The following is a 20,725-nucleotide window of genomic DNA, read 5'->3' on the forward strand; positions in this document are numbered from 1 at the left end:
AATTGGTCATCTCATTGCATCACTGCGCATAATCATGATGTGACTACTGAGTTTATGCACCTCGCTCATAAGGACAGGTCTAAGAAAACCAAAAATCACAAACTATACCATCAGTGAAAAAGATAATACGACATCACAAAATCAAAACACATTTTAGATTCCATATTTAATAAATATGGAATAAATAAACTAATATTGGAAACTAACATGACAAAATTTAAAGAAACTCTGTTGCTGGGTGAATGGACAGCATTATGGCATGGTTTGTTAAATAAGCCACATAATGCTGCACCATAAATCAAATGCTAAGCCATAAACAACAGTAAATTATGTTTTAGTGTAACGCACAAACCTTAGTACTACTTTTATATGTAATGTACACTTAATTGTTTGTCAGAGGGTATTCTATCTAAATTTGGCCTCTCTTTGATTTAGGTCTCCCTTTTATTTTTCTTATGTTTTATTTTGACTTGTTTTTAGGTAATAGCATGCTTTTTATGTTCCTTAGCAAGACATTATTCACAGTTAGTTCTGATCATCATGATCCATTCTCCAGTACATATATGACGGTGCTTAGCCCAGCAACGACCATTAAAGAATATTGCAGCTCTGAAAACCATCTGCCCGTTTTGTAGCCAAATAAGCAGCTGTCAGATATGTACGGTTAGTAGCCGCAAGCTCACATTCTTTTCGCATGACAAAAGAGGCACATTTGTTTTACTGAAATAGGTGGTGGATTGAACAGTCGTAAACATGCCCAAATCATTCCCTTGGGTGCACTTAGAAGGAAATAGTTAGAAATGGACGATTTCTTGCATCCTTCACAAAATGTTATTGTGCACAACAAAGAAGAATGTTCCTAATATGTAGAACTCTAGTGCAAGCTTACCCAAACTGGTATTCCCAGAAACAATGGCTTGGAATTCTAGGAATTCTATTCCTAGCACATCGGGAGCAGCAGAGCCATATAGGCTGTATCCAGCTGTTGTGATTCAAGAGGTTGGTAAAACTGCCCAGAGAGAGCTGGTTTGGTGTGATGGTGAAGGCACCATCTAGAAACTAGATCTAGAAAGCTAGAAACCAGGAAACCATGAGTCCCAGTCCTGCCTGAGGCACAAAGCCAGCTGGGTGATCTGGGGCCAGTCACCTTCTCTCAGCCCCAGGAAGGAGGCAGTGGCAAACCATTTCTGAAAAACCTTGCCAAGAAAACTGCAGGGACTTGTCCAGGCAGTTGCCAGACATCAACACTAACTCAAAGGCACACACACGCACACATACCCTGCCCAGAGAGGTGGGAAGAACAGAGCTGGGAAAAACAAATTGAAATTGTCCCCTCTATGAATCAGCAATATGTCCTGTATTGTCACTGACTAGATTCTCAATTATTATGCTTATTTTTATTTTAGTTATTTTGTTAGATTAATATCCTGCCTGTCCTTCAGAAGCTCAAAACAGTTATGTGGGGGACTTCTGGTGGGGACATGGTGGACTGAACAGCTGTGCCCACGAGCTCCGCGGGCAGAACTGGCATTGTGGCAGTTTTTTCAGGCTCAGGATGGTTTCTCCTGAAGCCCAGGAGCGTTTTTCCAGATCAAGGAAAATGCTTGGAATTGACCCATTTGTCCTCTGGACAGTAAATTGCAGCCAGGAGATTGTAAACAGCATTCGCGATTGATGGGTAAGAGTTTGCCAGGAGGCTGGGACATCACCATTTCCAAGCCGCGCTGCAGCCTTAAAGGGACATTAAGTCCAGCCACCCCATTTCTAAAGCACCCAATTAATTTTTTTTAAGTATTTGTACCCTAAGAGAGACTTTCTACATTAAGGAGAAACGATATCTCTTGGTGCTCATTGTTATTTTTGTGATTAATTTTTTTAAAAATCCTTTTTAAGCTTTGGATTTTGCTTTCCATCCAATACTAAGGAGGGTTGAGAGTATATTATCGTCTTCCTGTTATTATTTTTCTGTTAGTTTTGAAGATTTTAGCATTTTTCCTACACATTGAATCTGCTGTTCTGAACTTTTACTTTCCTGCTGCTACTTTCTCTGGGAACTGTCTGTTATCTTAACTCAGTTTGGAAATTTTCCATTACCTCTTACTTTTGTTGGTTAAGTATCCAGGGGGTGCCATAATTTACTGCGTGAGATATGTAGGATTTTAACCAAGCTCTCTCTGACTTCCATCGAGATATTAAAGCAGATATTAAGCAGACTTTTTCTGATTCCTGCCAAGTTATTATGCAAGACATTCAGAGCATTGTGGAAAATATGTGGTCAAAAATGTGCCATCTGGTTGGGGATGATGTGGATGACACTGAAGAATCTAACAGCGATGGAAATGTCTCTTCTAAGAGTGAGATCGGGGCTTCTGTTGAAATGTCGGATGAGATTGACAATGCTGAATTGAAGAAGTTTAACGGAGAAATTGAGTTGCAAGACATGAGTGAATTTTACTTTCTGATGGAATGTTATGGAAAAGAAGGGGTTATTATGTATGGGAGGTTTTTTAAAGAGAAGTCTGTTTTTGTGAGGGGAGCAATTGGGCTGTTTGATTTCTTTAAGGAAAAAGCTCTGTGTTTGTTATGGGGTTATGTAAATGCTTTGGTCTATTTTGAAGTGGGTTAAGGGGCTAAAATATTTATCTGGATAGTCTTTTGGCTTTGGATGATTTTACTTATCCTTAATGATTGGGATTAAGATTATTAAACTTTTTAAAAATTAATATTAATTCATGTTTCTTGTATTATTAATCAAAATGGCAGACAATTTACATGCTTTTTTATTTTTGATCTTTATTACAGTAGACAGGAATGATTAGAATAGTAGTAGGAAGGGAATAATTAAGTAATTGTTATTTTGGGGGGGAAATTGATTAGGTGATTTATATTTTTTCTTTTCTTTTAATATAAGGGGAGGCAGCAATGATATTTAGTGATTTTTATAATGTGTTAAGGGGTTGATTTATAGAAATAAGTAATTTTGGTTTAATATAGAGTAAGGGATTGATTATGGAAAATTGCTGTATATCCTTGATGTTTAAAGTCAGAAGTCACTTCTTTTTGTAATCTATTTTTTTAAAAAAATTCTCTTGTGTTTTCACACTATTTTAATTCTTTTTCTTCTTTTTTTGGTAGCTTTTTGTTTTTTGGTATCTTTTATCTTTTTCTGAAATTTGATAAAATTCTTTAAAAAAAACAGTTATGTGGGGATCTCCCTTCATTTTATCCCACCACCACCACCACCACCACCACCCTGTGAGGTAAGTTGGGCTGGAAGAGAGTGACTGACTCCCAGTGAGCTAGGGGTGGGTGGGAGCCTGGCTCTCCTTGGTCCTAGTCCATGGCTGAGCCACTCCCCCACTGTGGCTTGTAGGCTCAGGAACAAGGCACACGTTTTAGAAGCAGAAGTTTCCAGGCTAAATTCCCAACTGCTTCAGGACTCGACTTGGCAATATTGGCAAAAAAATCCCAGTAACAGAGAACTGTTTGACAATTCTGGACAAACTGCCTCCAGCCAATCTGCCAGCCCCTTCACATTTGCTGCTTCTTGATGTTTGGCCACCCAGATGTGTTTCACTCAAAGTTCCCTTACTTTGCCAGGACTGGCTTTCAGTTCCTGCTTCTCTGAGTCCTTGTAAGCTCATGCTTGTTATCAGGATAATCTCTCCCCCCCCTCACCTGCTTTCTGTCAGCCTCTTTTTTGATTACCTTTGATTTTTCCAAGCACCAAGTCTTCCCCAATGACTCTTGACTCTGCATTGTGTATCCCAAATAGCCAAGCTTTAGCTTCAGCATTAGAGACTCCAGGGAGCAGGCTGTTTTTACTTCATCTAGTACTGCATAGTTGGTCCTTCTTACAATCCAAGGGCTTCTCAGCAACTTTCTCCAGCACCACAGTTAGAAGGCATCATTTTTAAAACCTGTTCAGCCTCTCCGACGGTGCAGCCTTTACAGACATATGTTGCAAGTGGGAGAACCATGGCCTTCACAATCTGTACTTTTGTTGGCAGTGAAATGTCTCTGCACATTTCCTGTGTGGCCATTTTTAAAGCAGGATATTCTCTAAAAGATTATTGGGAAGCTCTGCTATGGCAAGGGCACAGTGTCCCTTTAAATAAAGCACTAGTTACATTAGTGCTTGCAGCAGGAGAGTCAGCAGAGTTCCTTTCAATAGCCACTGGCTGGCAGTCTCTATGGCCCCCTCCCCCAAATGTCTGGGAATGACACTGTATCTGGACCTTCTGGAATGAAATCACTGGCACTGAGATGGGAGAAAAGCTCTGTTGTCCTCACTGGCAAACACGTTTTTTTTAAAGGGAAGGCATTGAAAATGACAGTCCCTAAATCTGGGGGATAACTGTTCAAAAGGCCACATTTGGGAGAGCTGTCTTTGCCACTTTGAGCTAAAAGCTCTTTGTCCTGGAGATGTTTAAAGCCAATTGTTCTGGCCCAGCATATTTTCAGCTGGTGGCTCCTGGACCAAATATGGCCTCTCTGTGGAAGCTACCTTGTGAGCACAGCAACCTTGGGTCTGCAAGGGAGTCACCTGACTAGACAGAGCGACAGCCTTTCGGTACAGCACATTTGTCCCCTAAGTCTGAGATGGGGAAACTTTTGGTGACCTGGGCCAAGGATGGGAGTGGGTAGGGCAAGGATGGAAACTGGCCCAAGTTTGCTTTTTTCTTTCTTTGCAGGAGAGTCTTATTGACAGAGGGAACTTTATTTGTTAAATCTATTCGAGAGCTGACTTTACACTTTGCAGATTTTCCAACTCAAAATTGCAGGAAACGGCACTGTCATTTTTCAGCAGAAGCCAGGAAAGTAGTAAACAAGGGGCTTGGGGGCTGCTAGGGGCCTTGCAGCCACAGGTTGTCTACCTCTGCTCTAGGCAAAGCAGTTGCTGATATTTTGCTGTGGGAATGCCCTGACTTTCACCAATTCCTCTTTCTCCAGAGATGATTCTGAACATCTTCAAATGTTTCTGTTCCTTTGATTTCCATAATGCTACAGAAATTATAGCATTAATGACTAGGATACATATTGTGCCTCTAAATCTGAGTTCTCATGTGTCACAAACACTTCACAGGGAGTGAGTGTTCAGTGTTCAAGAATGAGCAGGATGTGTAGATTTCCTCAAAACAACTGATTGTCATTTTGGCAAACGGGTACACACAAAGTGAAACATGTCCACCCAATTCCTTTAATGTGAATTTGCAAATCTATTGTATATAACTTGGTGCCTGCCTGCCTGCCTGCCTGCCTGCCTGCCTGCCTGCCTGCCTGCCTGCCTGCCTGCCTGCCTTCCTTCCTTCCTTCCAAAAGCTTCAATTTTTTCATTGGGCTGATGTCACCAAACCCCATGATGTAGATTAGGCTCAGGCATAGTGGCTTGTCCAAGATCACCAAATGGATTTCAGGCTGGGCATAAGGCCCCAACATGGGTGTCTGCAGGAGCTTGCGGCTCAGAATGACAAAAACACTTGACCCCATCACACTGCAAGATCCACCACTTTCATATGTGCCTGTACAAAAGGATCTTGCATTACAATGCCCAAAACTGCTTTTGACAGCCTGCCCCCCACAACCGCCCACTGTGTGGATGCCATTGGATTCCAAATCTCCTCATTTCCAGATCATCTGTGACTGTCATGCTGAGATCCTTCTGCATCTTTCTGCTTTGTAAATACATGCTGCAAGATGGGAAGTGGTCTACAGCCTAAGCTATGACATAGTTACCCACGTCAGCAGAGAATAACCATTTTTCTTCACAATGGGTGCTTTGATTGACTTCCATATTCTTGAAGATATTGAAGTCATTAGGAAGAAAACAAATGCTAGTGTTTGCTGCTTAACGAAGCCTATCATTAAAGGCTGGTGTCCATGGCATGTGAAACCAATTAGCAATTTGATCTATGTTCTTGGTGTACAAACCACGCTGTTTATATCATAGAGCTGGCATAGTGTGACCTTACTCATCAAGGATTGCCTTTCATTTAGCACTATTCGTTATAAAAAAGAGGAGAGCAGCATGGCAAAAGTTGTTGCTGTTTGTCACCATTTTAATTTGTCTGAAATGAGATGCCCATTTCCCCCTTTGCTGCTTGGTTATTTACATAATATACTAAGAAAGACCATTTTTCTTCATGCCGCATGACAGTGTGATGTACACAGGTCTGACCTAAGACATTTGCTGCCTGAGATGACTTTGTGCCCCTTCCTTTTTCCATCTACAGATGCTGGCTGGACTGGCAGCTGAAACGTGTGTGGTAGATTTTTCTCACGACCATCACCCTATGAGGTGAGAGCGCCTGCCTCATAGTCGTCCAGGTTGCTCAGATGGCTGATGGTGGAGTTGAAACTAGATTGAGTCCAACACCTTAATCACTACACAACACTGATTGTTTCTATTATAGAGATGAGATAGCATAGTCAGGTCCTTATTTAGAATGCTTCAACTTTTTTTAAAACACCAATGACAGAGGCGTGGCTTTTTCTGCATGTGAGCCACCAAGCTAGTTTAAGGAACAAGAAAAGGTTGTGAAACATACTCAGCTCTATCTTCTTCATGGATTCAGGAGAGAGAATCAGGGAAGGCCGCTGTCCCTCACCAACCTACGTTTGAGGCAATTTCCTCATTTTCCTTAATTGTTGGGCTGGTGCTGGATGTGCCAGTGTTAAGGTGACAACCAATAGCATTATTGCATTCTATTAGAGATGGCTGTAGCCACATCCTTCTATGACAGTGGAAAAATCAGTTTGAACACCCAGAAGCCACCCCTCTCTGATAGCATGGCCACATTGCTTCCCACTTTGAAACCCACTCTTTGATAAAAGGAACAAGATTTCTCTAAAAGGGAAGGGAAAAGAAAAGTCAGGAGAGAAACCTGGCTTTGGTTAGGGCACCATAATTGGATGATGTGATAAGCTGATAACATATTGATAGTGATTGCTGGTCTGGGGTGAATAAACAAAAAGCTTAGAAAAATCCGTGATCTTCAGAGTAAGCCAACTTCATCTGAGCAACAGACTTTTCCAGAATCATTTTCCAGGAACCAGGCATGAATAAAAATCTACCAAGCCTCTGGAGATATTGGAGGGAAGGGCCTTGGCATTGTCTAATGATTTAGGCAGCACTTTATTTCACACTTCATTTAGTTAGATGATTGAGCCTGGAAACAAAGAGTGAGGGAAATGTGCCAATCTCTTTTTAATGACTTACTGAGTGCAGTTTTATTCTCATCTCCCCTTCTGGGGGCAAGAGCAAGTTTCTAGTGATCTCCAGATGTTTTACTAGGACATCTCCATAATCCATTAAAGCTAGTTGCTGTCGTTATTTTCCAGTTAGTGTCAGAATATGTGCTTTCAATACCATAACTAAATGGGTTACATTCTTTTTTAATGAGTAGGTAGCTATTTTAATCTGTTCAAGGCAGTGTGATGGTTGCAACACCATGGAAAGCTCAAACGAAAGCTGGAAGAAGCCGAAGTCTTACAAGTCACTACATCTACCAATGCCAGAAGAAAGGGAAGCTTGTAAGGACTCACTCCCTGCTTCACCTACAAGTTCTTCCGTTTTCTGTGGCTTTCTGCTAACTGTTTCTAAGTGTGAATAAACATGACAATAACGAAGTGAATCTTGCATTATCATAGAAAAGACCCAGGGATGGAATGAATTTCATTTAAGTCATCATCTCCAGCTGCATCCTTTTTAGTTCTTCTCCATCAGCTGCCTGGGATGCCACTGTCTCCTGTGAGTCCTGATTCTGAGGAAATCTCACATCCTACTCATCACAGAGCTCACCAGGGGCAGACAGGACACTGCTTTCCAGATCACCAAATTGGAGTTCAGACCAATCTTATATGAACCACCAGACCTTCCTTTTGTTGGGTTTTGCCCATAAAGTGTCATGTTTGGGCTCAGTTACATCTCCCTGCCAGATATAGATGAGACTATCCCAGCTTGCATTAAAAATCTTTTATTCTAGGTGGGGGCAGTCGGGTGAGGAGGGAGAGAGCTCTGTGTTCTGAAATGGACAAAAGGCCAAGAATAAGCAAGAATGAAAACAAGTACAATAAAGTTCAGCATAGAAGTGCATTAACTCTTCTATTAAATCCAATCCAGTCCAATCCAATCCAATCCAATCCAATCCAATCCAATCTTTATCATGGTCATAGGCCAGCATAAACTCCTCTATCCTTCCTGTATTCTGGCAGAGGATTATGCAGTATATCTCTGTCTGTCTGTCTGTGTCTCTGCCATCCATCCAAACATCCATCCATCCAAACATCTACTCACTCTAGCAGCCTTGAGTTAACACTGGCAACAAAAACTTTGCTGACCTTTGTTCCCTTCCATTCTTCTCTTCCTCTAAAAGAATGTAAAAAGAAAGACCATGCAAAATAAGTACTGTGTCCAGGATGTAGAAGGTCTGGCTGAGATGGAGGATTTAGGTTGAGAAAAGAAGGCAAGAGAGAAGTGAAGAAATACTATTTTTAAAAATTTCTTTCTCCTGAGCAAGGAAAGCTCGTTCCCAAAAGCCAGTTTCCTTTTCCTCTCTTTAGTCTTTCCATATCATCTATGCATGATGCTGCTCCTTTCCCAGCCAGCTTCTGGAAATATTTGGTGGGTCACAAAGGGACACATTCCCATCCTGTTTGTGGATGACCATTGAGCCATGAGCAGAAGTTTCGTTTCTGCCTGGTGCACATCCCAGAAAGGCAGCCTAGAACATCTTGTCTTCTCAGGTCAGGCACACCCAAGCTGCCCATCGATGTGCCTGACCTGAGAAGACAAGATGTTCTAGGCTGCCTTTCTGGGATGTGCACCAGGCAGGAATGAAACTTCCAGACTGACTTCAACAGTATTAGGATTAGTGACTGCCTAGCATGGCTAGAATGGGAAGTGGCTGGCAACTGCATCCTGAGGTAACCAGGTAACTATAATACTCCCCTTTCCTATATATACTGGGGGTAGGGGGAGGAGAGATCTTTGATTTAAGTTCTGTTTTTCCTCTTCTACTTCTTCCAAGCCAGGCTGACTGTTTATGTATTTCTGAGAATTCAAGTGCTTTCTGGACTACTGAGGGAAAATCTGCATAATTACTTCTAGCAGAAGGCATGACATGAGGTAACTTAGCAACCAGAAAACTCTCACCTTCTATATGCAAACAAATGGCCATTCAAGCAGCGATCAAAAGATGATGCTCCATTGGATAGAGGGGACATTTTTAAACCATTTCTTCTATTGCACACGCAGCATTACCTCCCAGTGTTGTAGAAGATGTAGAATTCTGCGTCTAAGAGTTGCCTTAGAATCTGAACAGAGTAAATATCTGAGCTGATGTTCTCTGATGAAATGCAACCACATGTATTTGCTAAAACTGCATTTCTCGATCGACACTCAGACAGCTCTATTCGTGCAAAATCTTCAGATGTAGATGAAAATGAATATGTATATGAAATCCAGAATGAAATCATGTTTGGAAATGATTCATAAATCCAGAACAATGCCTTCCTATTTGGGGCAGAGAAATCAAATAATTGTCAAGAAGTCTTGGCTGACATGGTTTTGAGACTGGAAATGATAAAACCACAAAAAGCCAATTCCATTTTTTTACAACATTCAAAGGACAAAACACACACATACATACCTGTTTTACCCTTTTTCTCCATTCCCTTTTCCAGTATAATCTATCACTAATTACTTTTTATCATATCATATTCTGCATGGGGCTGCCTTTGAAGACCATTCAGAAGCTATAGTTGGTCCAAAATGCAGCGGTGCCAGTGGTTATGGGCACACCTAGGTACGCTTATGTAACACCATTACTTCATAAGCTCCATGGCTTCTTATAGGCTTCTGGATGCTAGTCAAAAATGCTGTTTATCACAGATGAAGCCATATATGGCATAGGACTGGGTTATGTGTAAGACCATCTTTCCCCAGTGATATTATCATTTGCCTGACCTAACACACCAATAGGGTGGGTGTGTTTTGGGTCCCTTCCCTGAAACAATGCCACCTGAGGGGACCCTTTCCACTGCAGGGCCTCCTCTCTGGAATGATCTCTTCCCTTCAAGGTACAACTGGCCCTGACCCCGCTGGCCTTCAGAAAGGCCTTAAGAACTTGGCTTTTTCCTCGGACTTTGAGACCAGGATGATTGGAGCTTCCCATCTGGAGAGGGATACAAATGGAATTTTCCTAGTTGCCTATTAAGGTTTCAGAGTTTGTAAATGTTTTGGCCATATAAACTTTATATTTACAATTCTCCTTTGTCTTTCTTATTTAGGCAGAGTTTGGGGACCTCATTGAAAGTCTTCCTCTCTGCAGCTAGGATGGCCTGTGGCATGGGATGTGCTGACAGTTTTCTATAGCTATTTTGGGCTGATCTGTCTCGACTGGCCACCTTAATTCAAGAAAATGGGATTTTGCATATAAGTTGCAAATGAGCAGAAGCCACTTTTGAGGAGTGAAGTGGCCAGGCTGCTGCTTGGGAGCAGGGGTGTGTATGCTTTTGTTTTCATTGGAGTGCTTCATCAGGGCACCAAGTTCATCAAAGGGAAACATCCCTTCCAAGCTCTGCATAGCCCCAATATTTAAGATGCACAGCTGCAGTGAGCATCTTTAGCAAAAATCTGCAGTGTTTTCACTTTCTGAAGTAGGCTGTATGGCATGACTCCCTTCTGCCTCAAGGCCTTGCCAGAATCATGCCAGTCCCATTCCTATCTTTCACTCTGCCACCCACAGTCCCAAAAAAGAGACTGAAGTATTTCAGTTCCATCCTTTCTGGTGACATTGACACATCATCACATGGTCTCTTGCAGGTCTCCAGAAGGTCGGGAGGCTGAATGGCAACCTTGATCCTTCAAACATTGCCAGTCCCTGTCCTAGCAGATTTAACTTAAGGTCTGAAACTTCCTCTTGGAGTGAACTCTTTCTTCAGGGGTCTCCATTTTTGCAAGCTTTATTGCTACTGGTTCAAGGTGGGAGCTGGCTATAAGGTACCTGCCATTTGAACTGCATGTGGTGCTGTGGAACTGTGAATCAATAAAATAGTGGCTGACTGAATGTCTTAAATCTCAAGTGAGATGACCCAAGATTGAATTTCTATCAGTGCTTATCCCATATTTTTGAAAGCTGTTGTGAAATTAATTTTACCTCAGTTTGAGTTCCCCTCCCATGGTAAAGACGGAGAATGACTGTCAATTGCTTTACAGGTTTGTGGTGAGCCCAAAGCTATCATATATACATACATACCTTTATTACGATCACTGACCAGAATACAACAATCAACAGTGGATGGAACAAAATAAAACAATTCATGACTAGATCACTGAGGCAATCAAAGTGTGTCTGGTTTTATAGACAGTGTAACAAAATTTGGCCATGTTCATAGAAACAGAATCATACTGGACTGATAACAGCTGTACATAAAATAAATCAAAATTGCCTGGCTACTCTATTAAATGGGGAGTGGCAAGATGGGGTCCTTGCATCCTTGTAAAAAATACAATATAGCAGGACATGGGCTATGGTTTCGATAGACCCTTCTCCACAAGAGCACAACCTTAGCCCATATGGAATATTTTGCATCTGCCCTCAAAAACTGATGTGGGGAGTGCCTTAACGTGTGCTAAGGTAAGTGCTCTCTGGAGTTTAGGGACACTTCTAAGGTATAGGTACCTTGCTGGCCTAAATAAAGCTATCCCTTAGAGCTGCCATATTGTGAGTTAAGAACTATCAGATTTCAGTCCTGACTGCTGGGTGAGTAGTACAGAGATTCTCATAGAGCAACCTTGCTGATAGGGTGGAAGAGAAATTGCCTTATCTCAAATGCTGCCAAACTCATCACTCCTGATTTAGGGAGCTGAAATGCTTGCCTTGTAAGTGAAGTTTGCATTAGATGTCCTAGGGAGTTTTCTGTTTGAACACCACCAAATTTAGATGCCTTTTTGCATTGAGTCCACAGTCCTGGCACATGCTTTGTCTTTGTTAATACTTATTGCGTATTTCTTACAATATAAAGTGCAGTTAGATTGCCATGACATTTTCAAAATTTCTACCTGTCAAAAATGTTACGAGAAATAAATAGCTAGAAAAACAATTTGTAGAGCTGAGCAAAAGGGATATTTCCAATGCATTCAGTAGGTGTGAAAAATAATGTAAGCTGGAAAATAATGCATCTGTAACTTTGGTTATTGCACAGTGAAACTTGTTTTTAGTGAGGATCAGTTTTACAGTATCACTGACAGTTTTGCTATGGACTACATAATTCGGGCTGAAATTCCTTATAAACATAGTACACAAAAATCTTTATTAGAATTGATGCTGCTTAAAGAACTGTTAATGAATTTCCACCCAAAATGTATGGTTCCATTCAAGTTTGAATTCACTCAAGAATTTCAGAAGAAATCAACCAGTTTCACACTGCAATTGGCTTACTTTTGAACGATCTTCTAATATTAGGGAGTGTAGTAATTCAAGCACTGAATTCTATCTGAAGTCTTCACCAGTTATGAAACCCACTGGGGGGACCTCAAGCTTAGCCATGAGCTTGGCAACCCTTTCCCACCAACATTCTAATGCAGTAGAGAGCTTGGTGTTTGCTATGTATGCTGTAGGTGCTGTGTGTCCTTTCCAGCTTTTGACCCACTGCAGTTTACATAATCTGAAAGAGCAGTAGCTGCTATCAGCAGTCATAGCAATTCATTCCTAAAGAATAGTTTTGTGTGAGTCTGCATGCTCTTCCTGCAGTTTGTCCTACTGCAACTCAGCAGCATCCTATGAAAAGTACCATCAATGACCACTTCATCTAGAATGGATGGACAGGGGAAGTGGTGATGCACTACACCCCTTTTTTACTCCATCGTGGTATTGTATGGTGTTGGTAACTGTCTCTTCCCAGCCTTCCAGCAACTTCCTGGTTGATGTAGTAGGTTGTTAAGTCAGCTGCCATCTTCTGGCTCAACCAACTACATACAGTTGTTATGAGAATATACTAGGCAGTAGGTTTTGAGAAATATAATAAATAATAGAGTAAGCTGAGGCTAAAATGTGTTCGTGTGTGTTTATTTATGGGGTATGATTTATATTTTATATAAACATTTATATCTTTCCCCCATCTTTATTTTATATGCTCCTTATCTTGGGATCCCTAGCCTTCATTTGCATCACACTCAGCACTAGATTTACTATGATTATAAGCTGAGATAAGTGAAGGATGCACAGGAAGATGATCAATAATCTAACAATGTGCTTTGAATGGGTGTAATTTTACAAATAGCTTTCCTCTGACAACTATATCCTAGCTGTCTTGGGACTGATGGTGCCCTCTGACATGGATTACGTCATTTCAAAATTATTTTTGTGGAAAGCATTATTAAATAAGAAAGACTATACATCTGGTAAATCTTTGAATAAACATATGTGTCTCAACAGATGGCAAGGGAGAGCTACCTGCGAGTGATCTGATTATTGCCTGATAAATAACAGCAAGCATACTCTTGAGTGGTAGCATTGATACACACAGACACAGACACAGACACACAACAGAGAGAGAGAGAGAGAGAGAGACTTTTGAGTTAAATCCTGGGCTTCTGATTTTTTCCCCCTAAAATGTCAAATAATAATTGCATCTTTTCAGTTTAATTTGACAGCAGCTATGTCTGTGAGATGTAGATGTAAGTACACTGTGATTTAGTGAACTGCACTGTGCTTTGAAAAGCAATAACAAGGTCAACTCTTGACAATCAAATTTCATCAGGTCAAATCCAAAACCATCCTGCTCAAATGAAAATTCAGTTGATACATTGGTCCTCCATCCACGTAGCTAAGGTCCTGTTCTGTCTCAGTAAAGAATATCATTATTTGCTACTGTTTGACGTTGAAAACCTAGTGCTCTCCTGTTATAATAATAGAAAGGGAAGAAAATGGTACGGCAGGCAGAAACCTGTTGTGCCATATTTATGAAAGCTGAGCATACCTGTTCTCGCCTACATATGCCCAGTTACGCAGCACTGTTATTTCCAGGTATGACTTCTGCTGATGGAAGAGCTTCTATCACCAGGATAAGGGGGATGCAATTCCTTTTCCATACTACTGCTCACAAGATGCACTGGAAGTCTGTGTGGAAAAGGGGCAGTAGTCTGAAGTAGACTTGGACTGGGGTGGTGCTCTAGAGGGGGAACTGCATTTGTTTTTGGCCTTGGGTGGGCTTTAGATGCAGGTCCTCTGCACTTGCACTCCTGTGTCTCAATCACAAGAGCAACACTTTTGCCTATCAAGGAGCCCTTCTCATTGTTAGCAAAGGACTCTGCAAGAGTTGAGGTATGACAAAATGCTTACTTCCAGGAACATGGCAATGAAAGCTGTTTTTCCCTCAGATGTATTCTCACCCAATTATGAACCAGTTTTAGCAAGGTGGAACATTATTATCAGATAAAATATATTCACATAACATAATTGTTTGGTATAATCTTGAGCTCTCACATGCCTCCTTAACTAAAACTAAATCAGATTTCCAAGAGGGTTTCTTGCTTATCTCATAACCTTTCAAAGTACAGTTGGGTTGGACAGTTATGCTGGACACAAGGGATGCTTAGCAAATTCAGTAACTATCAATGTCAGGACAGATATTTATTCAACCAACAGAATGTGTAGGAGCTTGAATTACTGTTATTCTTTCTGAAGTAAGATGCCAAGGATAGCATGAAACAAATGGGAAAATGTAGTGCTATAGAACATGTTCTTCTCTGTTGAGAGAATTGAAGCAGCATTAGATACTTAACTTGCGCAGACGAATAACATGCAATGCAGTCTTTCTTTAAGACAGTGAGACATTTTGAAGATGGAGATATTTAAAAGCCATTTCCCTCTTCCAGCAAGTATATTTCACCCCTTGTAACAATGAGTTGTGCTTCTAAGAATAGCATAATTACCACATTAAAGAGTTGAACTTTTGAGGTATTATATAGAGAGTTAAAGTTACTATGTTATACTTCCTGAGTATGCCTTTAATTAAGGAATTGGAAGCTAAATTGGAATAAATAAAGAAAGCAACAATATGATATGGAACCCTCTGCCCCCCCCCCCCGAAATTAACAGCAATACATTTTTCCATTAAAAAACCCAATTCCAAGTTATCACATTTTCAATTCATTAATAAGTTACATAATCAAATTTGGTTGGGGGTCAACTATTCTCCTTGGTGAGCTAATTGCCCTTGTCATTGAAACTACTTATATTAGGATTAGCCTTCCTCCACCCAGTGTTAAGAGAAGGTCCTAGAGTCACATCAGGGAAGGGATGAAAAAATGGGCAGTGATGCTGCCTATGGTGATGCTGACCAAAATTGTGTGATCACAGGGTGGTTTTGTTGTTGTTTATTCTTTTTTCATGCCAGCAAAACAAACAAATACAACAACATCCCAGCTTCCTTTGCAGTGCTATGAGGACCTAGAAATCAGCAGGGATGGTTGCTCAAGACAGGCTAGCAAGCTGCTGGGACACAGAAGGGAGCTAATTCCTGGGGTGGGTGGGATATCTTGGTCAGCCATGTCATATGAATAAAGCTATTGAGCTAGATGATTGCATTCATCTAGCCCAGTATGGTTGGTGGTAATTAGCAGCAGCTCTCCAGGATTTCAGACAGGTTCTTCCAGCCTAAACTGGAAATGCCAGGGGTTAAATCTTGGACAATGACCTTCCCCAACAGTGACCTAATGATACAGTCTATATCTCTACTCAGGAATAAGTCCCACTAGGTTCTGTTGATGTAATTGTCTGGAAGAGATTTTGGCTTTGAGGCTGAAGCAATGGAGCTCCATCTGGGCCTATGGAAGGGAAGAAGGAAGCTCACATTAATAGGATCAGGTATTGAGGTGATTTATTCTCATCTAATAGTAATCCCTGAATGCATTCCATTGATTTCTCCTATGTACAACTCATTGGTTGCTATATTATTCTACAGAGAAAAGCAACATTGGACATGACAACACTGTTTCAGCAAAGGCAAATCAAAACTTCCTTCCCTATTAAAATGCATGAAAAATAACTAATACAATTAAAAATAAAAATAAAAATTCTAAACCCTAATTGGTGATAGTCCAAGAGTAGAGCACATTTCTCTTACCCTCTAAACAATTAATAATTATTGCTTATTATTATTCCCAGGGAGGAGAATGAAAGGAAAGAAATAAACGAAAAGGATATTTTCTAATAAAGGTCAATTTTAAAAAGGGGGGAAAAACGGGGGGGGGGGAGAAATTAGGAAAAAGCACAGAAATAAATACAAATGTATAATTAAGCAGCAAAGATAAAGAAGTCTAATGGCCTGAATATAAAAATAGATAACAAAATATTAGAAATATAGTAAAATAACTTATAATTATTTTATTCTTATAATATTTTATAATTATCAATTATGACTATAATTAATTGCAATTGTTAATGTAATTAATATATTAATAGTTATTTTTGTAAATAATTTTCCACCCATGATCTTTCAACAGAGATACTCTGTTCTTAGCTGTTAACTGTTCTGGAACTTACAAGATTAACTGTGTGTTGAATGGCTTTTACAACTTTGCTAATCACAAGGAGAACCGTCAGCACATCTTTCTCAGTAGCTGCCAACATTATTGCTTCAGTGGGAGAAGACAGTGGCAGAACTTTCCTGGATACTATCCAAGCAGGTAACAAATTCTCCCTGATAAAACATACTGTTATCACCAGTTTCTGACTCCAATAATAGCAATTAACATAGTAAATAAGCAATGATAAATATAATACCAATTGTAGCAGTATGTTAGTCCCACTAGGTAGGCCAGATTAGGAAATCAACTCCACTAAAGGCTAAAAGTACTTTTGTTGAGAGTGGCTATAATAACAACAGAATCTTGCAAGTTGGATTGTGTTGTTCTTCTTTCTCCTTCTTAAAGTTCAGTGAAAGAGGGAGGTGTCTGTCTGAGCCACTTCCAAATGCTATCTCATAGTTCTGGACTTAAAAAACGTTTCAGCCCCTTTTGTCCAGGCAATGGTCCCTGCATATCTCCATCAAGGCCATCTTCCTCTGCACAGTAGGATCATTTTTATTATTATTTTTTCACTGTTTTGGGTGGGACTGTTCTTTTGGATTTAATCCAGATATGAAATGGATGGATATGATATATGCCTTGTTTCTTGCTTATTGTTTTCAATATTAATAGTATCAATATGGATTGTGATCTCCTGCTATGTATTGATGAGGCAAACTACGTTTAAAAAGATGAGAATGAAATTGTTTTTCTGCAGAGACTTTTATTTTGCCTAAAGACAAACACATTTTACAGAAAACCTGGGTGGGAGAGGTTTATGTAAGTCACAATTCTTAACTTGCAAGAGGTATTGCTGTTATAATTAGTAGATGTCCTAAGTGATTGTTGAGGCAGAAATATCAGATGGAAAAGGTTGCTTCTTAAAACCTATTGTCAAATTGGGTAATGAACATTTAGCATTCCTTTATATAGATGATCCAATTACAGATTCTTCAGACTGAATACATAATGGATTTCAACATTTGTATACAAAACCAGTGGACCGTATAATAGGTGGAGGTGATTTGAATGAAGCTTTGGATCACTTTTTTAGATTGTGACACCCTACCACTTCAGTTATACTCTCTGATTCATAACACTTTGCTAGATTAACTTAATTTAATGATAAGTGCTAGAATTTAATTTAGTGGGTATTAGCCTTATTGTAATCATTCCCAATGGGAATATATCTTTCTTACCTCGGCATATAGGACTGCTTTTTGGCTACCTTATTCTCTTTCTTTGACATGTAAAATAAAAGCATGTGATAGCTGTTACTATAATTTCATTCTCCTCTGAAATTTATTGCTCTGTTTCATGAAAATTTACACACATTCTTTAAGTGGTCTGTGAATGTGCCTTTGATAAATGATAAAGATTTTGTTAAACAAATGGAACAGGAAACAGTAGAATATTTTCATATTAACAGGGTTTCAGTTGCATCACATCATTTTCTCATACGGAGCATAGCCTCTTGTTTAGATAAACTCGACATCTCATAATGTGAACTAAGGAAGATGTTTTTTCCATAGTTCCTAAGACATTAAGCCTTCTTCAGTAGGAAGTTGAAGGAAATAAATATTAGCCACTTATGTGACCATTGGAATAATGAGCTTGAATGCCCTATTCTGCTAAAGCAATGGAAGATTACATCAAACAATGGAAATTAATGTCCTAGGATCTCAAAACAACAAACATTTTGTGTATGCTGGACACCTCAGAGATTGTTTAATAAGGGTTGGCTGCAATCACCCTGTTATTGGGCATGGAATATTAGGCAATTGGACTTGTCCTAATATTGTTCTTATCCTAATATTGTTGCATTTTGGGCTGACAAAGCATGGATCGATCATAGAATATTAAGAATGAATAAATTTATGTATGTATGAAGAATGAATGAATGAATGAAAATAACAAGAATTGTGGATTTTTCAGGCATGTGAATTGACTAAAATTATTATACAACATTGGTAGAGGAAACCACACCTGCTTTCTGCTAATAGACTCTTGATGTGTGTTGTTTGTCCACCTTTGAGAATTAGTCTTTTTCTTCTTTCTTTCTACAAAGGGGCATAGAAGACAACTTTTAAGCAATATAGTAAACATTTTTTAATGTTTCTATTTATAAATTGCTATTGTCATGAGTATGGATGGTGAGCAGGAGGGGGCCCCTATCCAGGGGGAAAAATGCATGTGTAGTTTAGAGGCTTTGAACTTTCCTTCAAAGAAACCCAGAGCAGACCCGCCTTGAATTTTGGGTTTATCTGTGTGGGTTTCCCATGGTCTTTCAGTCTGGCAGGATTTTCTGTCTACTAGACTAGTTCAATAAACACTAGAGACCAAGATACCGTCTCAGCATGGTTCTTCACTCTAAGACAGGACAGCTCTGTTTATATTTTTTTCTTTTCTTTTGTTACAGTATGTTTAATAATGTAATGGTTGTGTTGGTCCTTTAAGGTTGTGGTACACATTTGTATCTTTAAAATTAGTCTGCACTAGACAGCAGGCAGACAAATAATCACTCCTGCCTAGTTAAAGAGATCTGTGTATATGGCAGGTTTCTATCCATGAATCTTCTCTTCAGCTTGCAAAACTGGGAAGGAAGGAATATGTGTGCTAATGAGGCACCCCACACAACCACCAGTGATCAGAAACTACAAGGGTTAAGTTCCATAAAAGCAGATTTTTGCTATCTTGACTATTTTGGAACCCTTGGGAAAAAAAGGAACAGTACAGGTCATGGACAAACTTCAAGGCAGCCCATAGACATTTTTCATGGTGCTTCATACTGTGCTCACTGGCATTCAAGCTCATTTGCTTTTGTCACACTCTCATAAATCACAGCTGGCATAGTTCAGGTGCAGCAGAAACAGGCGTGCCTTTTTCATTTGCGAGTCACATCATACAAAAGCAGGAATGATCACCTGTATTGCCAAACTTTAGCCTACTTACTCAACATGCAATAGCTACATGCTGGATCCATGCATTAAAAATTTAGGGAACTGACAGGAGTTTCTCAGATTTTCAAAACCATACAGCTTACAGAAAAATGTGACTTACTAGATTTCTTATTTAAAAAGCCAAACTTTCTAACTCAGGGTAAGTTAGCACCTGCTCCTGTAAATGCTTCTGCTCTCACCCTGCCTCTTGTAAACTTGTCAACTGGTATTTCCTGCCAGTCTATGGACGATTTCATTGATGTAATATCTCCAACCTGACACAAGGTGGAAGGTCAAGATCATGGCCAGTGTGTTTAGGTTATTTCTTTATTTAGAACATATATGTAGCTATCCATTTGACATACAAACTCTGGATGGTTAACAGCAATCAGCAACCAGTAATATATGTAAATTTGGGGCCCTTGCCTGTATATTGATGTCCTGCAAAGGCCAGGAGTTCCTTGGCTGTTCTTACCTGTCCCCTAAGTCTTTGCTTTGCTACTTGCCCCTCTGAGCAAGTGAGCAGTGAGAAGAGTGAAAAGATGGAACAGGGTCCTCAACGTACTCTTTTCATTCTCTTTGGCAAATGAATGGTTTGCAAGGACAATAGCAAAAGGTGGTGAGACCCACTGAGGACATCTGTCACTGCCCGAAGCCTGCATTGCCTACAAAGCACCTCTGCCTCACTGTCCCTTCTCCCAGGGAGTATGACTGCACCTGTAATGTGCAGACACTCCTCATGACCCTAGTCTTCCCTGTTCAGTAAAATACTTCCTTGATTCAAGCTGGACTCTTGATGACTTCAGACATGTCCAGGCAGCATTCTGGGCAACGATATGGGTGTGGTTTGCTGTTGCCTTCTGGGAATATTTTTTTTTCTTCCCACCCTAGCCTACACATTTGAAGTGTCCTGGTGGTCTCCCATCCAAATAGTTGTCAGCTCCAATAACAATCTGGAGTGGAACCAGTTCATCCCAAAGGACAAGTCTCTCAGAGCTCTGATTTATTACAAAGAAGGGTTAAAGAAACAATGCAGGAATTTCAGCAAGTACTTTACTTTCAAATGAGAAAGCACAATATAGGCCAATTAAGGTGGCAAGGCTCCAGTTTCTTTTCCCAGGTTTGATGAAGGCAGGGGGCAGTCTGAACCTGTTGATTGCTTGTGAAATGGCTATCACATTTGTTATCTTGCATAAGCTTTTTGAAATCCTAG

At 40.0% G+C, this 20,725-nt stretch overlaps 2 protein-coding genes across 6 annotated transcripts in view; one reads left to right on the forward strand and one right to left on the reverse strand.

The window, feature by feature from the left end:
• STK39 (serine/threonine kinase 39) overlaps positions 1-20,725 on the forward strand; it is a 381,542-nt gene that overhangs the window by 226,783 nt on the left and 134,034 nt on the right. The window lies entirely within an intron of this gene.
• The window catches only part of B3GALT1 (beta-1,3-galactosyltransferase 1), a 267,054-nt gene that overhangs the window by 57,128 nt on the left and 189,201 nt on the right, over positions 1-20,725 (reverse strand). Inside the window, exon 6 of one of the 5 annotated variants that reach the window (XR_010068922.1) lies at positions 18,488-18,633. The exons of the other annotated variants lie outside the window; for them this stretch is intronic. The gene's annotated coding sequence lies outside the window, so the exon portion shown is untranslated. Of the gene's footprint in view, positions 1-18,487; positions 18,634-20,725 lie in introns of those variants that run through there. 5 annotated transcript variants of the gene reach the window in all.

This window comes from Candoia aspera, chromosome 1 (genome assembly GCF_035149785.1).
Source record: "Candoia aspera isolate rCanAsp1 chromosome 1, rCanAsp1.hap2, whole genome shotgun sequence".
Lineage (NCBI taxonomy): Eukaryota > Metazoa > Chordata > Lepidosauria > Squamata > Boidae > Candoia > Candoia aspera.